The sequence below is a fragment of the Propithecus coquereli genome, unplaced genomic scaffold (genome assembly GCF_000956105.1).
Source record: "Propithecus coquereli isolate 6110/MARCELLA unplaced genomic scaffold, Pcoq_1.0 Scaffold478, whole genome shotgun sequence".
Lineage (NCBI taxonomy): Eukaryota > Metazoa > Chordata > Mammalia > Primates > Indriidae > Propithecus > Propithecus coquereli.
The window spans coordinates 120,246-124,444 of record NW_012150596.1 but is presented as its reverse complement, the minus strand read 5'-3'; positions in this window follow the sequence as shown (position 1 = coordinate 124,444).

The window sequence follows — 4,199 nt, the reverse complement described above, 5'->3', positions numbered from 1 at the left end:
CCACGGCACTCTAGCCCAGTCAAAAGAGTGAGACTCTGTCAAATAAATAAATAAATAAATAAATAAATAAATAAATACACTTATAATGTTGGCAACCATCACGACTATCCATCTCCAGAATTCTTTTTATCTTGTAAAATTGAAACTCTGTACCCATTAAATGATAACTCCCCAATCGCCTCTGCTCCCAGCCCCTGGCAGCCACCATTCTACTTTCTATTTCTATGATTGTGACTACTCTAAGTACCTCACATAAGTGGAATCATACAATATGTGGCCTTTTGTGACTGGGTTATTTCACTTAGAGTAATGTCCTCAAGGTTCATCCATGTTGTAGCATATGTCATAATTTCCTTTAAGACTGAATAATATTCTATTGTATGTATATATCACATTTTGATTATCCATTCTTCCACTGATAAACACTTGGGTTGCTTCTACTTTTTAGCTATTGTGGATCGTGCTATGGCATAGTTGCACAAATATCTCTTTGAGATCATGCTTTCAATTCTTTTGGGGATATATCCTGAAGTGGAATTGCTGGATCATATGGTTATTCTATTTTTGTTTTTTTATGAACTGCCATATTGTTTTCCACAATTGGCTGGACCGTTTTATATTCCTACCAACCGTGCACAAGGGTTCCAGTTTCTCCACACCCTTACTGATACTTGTTATTTTCAGTTTCTTTGATAATAGCCATCTTAATGGGTGTGAGGTGGTATCTCATTGTAGTTTTGATTTGCTTTTTTCTAATGATTAGTGATTTTGAGCATCTTTTCATGTGCTCATTGGCCATTTGTATATTTTCTTTGGAGAATTGTCTATTTTAGTCCTTTGCCCATTTTTGAATAAGGTTTCTTGTTTTTTGTTATTGAGTATTAATCACTTATCAGATATATGATCTGAAAATATTTTCTTCCATTCTGTAGGTTGCATTTGTACTCTGTTCATAGTGTCTTTTTCTGCACAAAATTTTTAATTTTTATGAATTCCAGTTTGTCTATTTTTTCTTTTGTTGCCTGTGCCTTTGGTGTCATGTCCAAGAAATAATTGCCAAATCCAGTTTTCTGAAGCTTTTGCCTTGTTTTCTTTTAAGTATTTTATTGTTTTAGATCTTACATTTAGGTCTTTGATCCAGTTTCAGTTAATTTGTTGTTGGTATTAGGTAAGGTTTGATCTTCGTTTTTTTGTCTGTGGATATTCAGTTTTCCTAGCATCAATTGTTGAAAAAAAAAGTCCTTTCCCCATTGAATGATATTTTCTTTCATCTCTGAGTATTTTCTAATTTCCCTTGTATTTTCTTCTTTGATCCATTTGTTGTTTAAGAGTGTGCTGTTTAATTTCCATGAATTTGTGAATTTTCCAGTTTTACTTCTGTTATTGATGTCTAACTTCATCCCATTATGGCTGGAGAATACTTTGTATGGTATATATCTATCTTTTAAAATCTGTTGGGATGAAATTTGTGGCCTAACATATAGTTTATCCTGGAGAATGTCCTATGTGCACTTGAGAAGAAAGTGTTTGTTATTGTTGGGTACAATGGTCTGTGCATGTCTGTTAGATCTAGTTGGTTTATTGTTTTAAATACTCTATTTCCTTATTTATCTTTTGTCTGATTTTTCTATCCATTATTGAGTGTGGGATAATGAAGTCTCTAGCTATTATTGTAGAACTATCTATTTCTCCCTTTGATTTTGTCAATATCTGCTTTGTCTATCTTGATGGTCTGTTATTGGGAGCATAAATGTTTATAATTGTTATATGTTCTTACTTTATTCAACGATTTATTTTCATAAAATGTCTTTCTTTGTCTTTTGAATCCTTTTTTGGTTTAAAGTCTATTTTGTACGATATTAGCCTATTTTGTTTGATAGTCAGTCCTGCTCTCTTTTGCTTACTATTTGCATATCATATCTGTTTCTATTGTTTCACATTCAGCCTATTTATGTCTTTGGATCTAGAGTGAGTCTCTTGTATATAGCATATATGTGGATCATGTGTTTTTTTTAGCCATTCTGCCAATCTCTCTGCCTTTTAATTGGAGAGTATAATCAATTTACATTTCAAGTAATTATGGATAAGCAAGGACTTCTGTTATTTTACCTTTGGTTTCTATATTCCTCATAGCTTTTTTTGGCCCTTATTTTATGTATTAGTGTCTTCTTTTGTGTTGATTTTTTTTCTCGTAGTGAATTGTGCATACTCTTTTCTCATTTTCTTTTGTGTATATTCTGTAGTTATTTTCTTTGTGCTTACCATGGGGATTGCATTTAACATTCTAAAGTTATGACATTCTATTTTGAATTTATACCAGTTTAACCTCAATAACTTACAAAAACTCTCTTTCTTTACAGCTCTGTCTCCATCCTTATTGGTTGTTAATGTCGCAAACTTACATCCTTATACGTTGCGTGCTCAAAAATATGAATTAATAATTCTTTTAAATGCATTAATCTTTTAAATTATGTAGAAAACAAAGTGTGGAGTTACAAACCAAACTTACAATAATACAAACTTTTAGACTAATAATTTTTTAAATGTATTAGTCTCTTAAATCATGTAGAAAACAAAAGTGGAGTTACAAATTGTTGTTACAATAATGCTAGTTTTTATAACTGTGTATGTATTTATTGAAATCTTTATTTCTTCATAGAGCTTTGAGTTATTCTCTAGTGTCCTTTCATTTCATCTTTCAAGACTCCCTTGAGTAGTTCTTGCAGGGCAGGTCTACTGGTTAAAAAAAAAAACCTCCCTCAGCTTTTGTTAATCTGGAAATGTCTTAATTTCTCTCTCACATTCGAAGAACAGTTTTGCCAGATATAGGATTCTTGGTCACCTTTTTTTAGCACTTTGAATATGTCAGCTCACAGCCTTCTGGCCTCAAAGTTTCTGATCATAAAGCTACTAATAATTTCATTGAGGATTCCTTATATGTGACAAGCTGCTTTTCTTTTGCTGCTTTCAAGATTTTCTCTTTGTCTTTTGAAAATTTCATTATAATGTGTCTTGGTGTGGGTCTCTTTCAATTCATCTTACTTGATGTTCATTGAGAGATTCTTGGATGGTTATATTCATGTCTTTCATAAAATTTGGGAAGTTTTCAGCCATGATTTCATCCAATATTTTCTTTGCCCCATTTGCTCTCTCTTTTCCTTTTGGGACTTCCAAAATGCAGATGTTGGTCTGCTTGATGGTGTTCCACAGGTCCGTTAGGCTCTGTTTACTTTTCTTCAATCTTTTATCTTCCTGTTCCTCTGACTTGATAATTTCCATTGTCATATCTTCAAGGATACTGATTCTTTCTTCTGCCTGCTCAAATCTGCCTTTAAATCCCTCTAGTGAATTTTTTATTTCAGTTATTGTACTCAGATCCAGAGTTTATTTTTTATTTCTTTCTTAGGCTTTCTCTTTATTGATATTTACATTTTGTTCATACATTGTTTTCTTGACTTTCTCCACATCTTCCTTTAGTTCTTTGAACATTTTTAAGAGAGTTAAAGTCTTTCTCTAGTAGATCTGTCACTATATCTACTAGATTAGGGACAGTTTCTGTTGATTTATTTTTTTCCTTTGAATGTGCCATGCTTTTCTGTTTCTTTGTATGCCTTGTGGGTTTTTTTTGTTGAAAACTAGACATTCGAATCTAATAATGTGAGAACCTTGGAAATCAGATTCTTCCCCTTCCTCAGCATTTGCTGTTTTTTTGTTGTTGTTTTTATTTATTGCAATTCTTTTTATTGTTGTAGGTTGTTTCTGAGCCAAAGATCAGCCTATGGTGTAAATTTAGGGTCTTCTCAGATCTATTCTGAGGCTGCACCTTCTGCTGGGCATGTGTGGTCACTTTGTAATTTCTCCTGTATATGCAGTTGTTTTAAAATGTCGTAGTCCTTAATGTCTGGCTCCCAAAAAGGAAAAGAGAAAAATGAAGGGAGGAAAGGAAGAGTGGTACTAACCCTTTAATGCCCTGGAAGTCACTTTGGCCAGAGGGGAGGGGCTTGCAACAATGGGGATAAGTGCAACAACAATGGCCACCCACCTCTTTATCAGCACATCTGTGATAAGAAGCAGCAGTCGGCTATCAGAGCACAGACCTGCAATATTTGGAGGACAAGCTCCTTTTTGCCCACTCTGGCTCCTGTAAGCTATGTGGAAGCTGTTACATTAACATGTGTACAGCTGCCTGCCACAGGTTT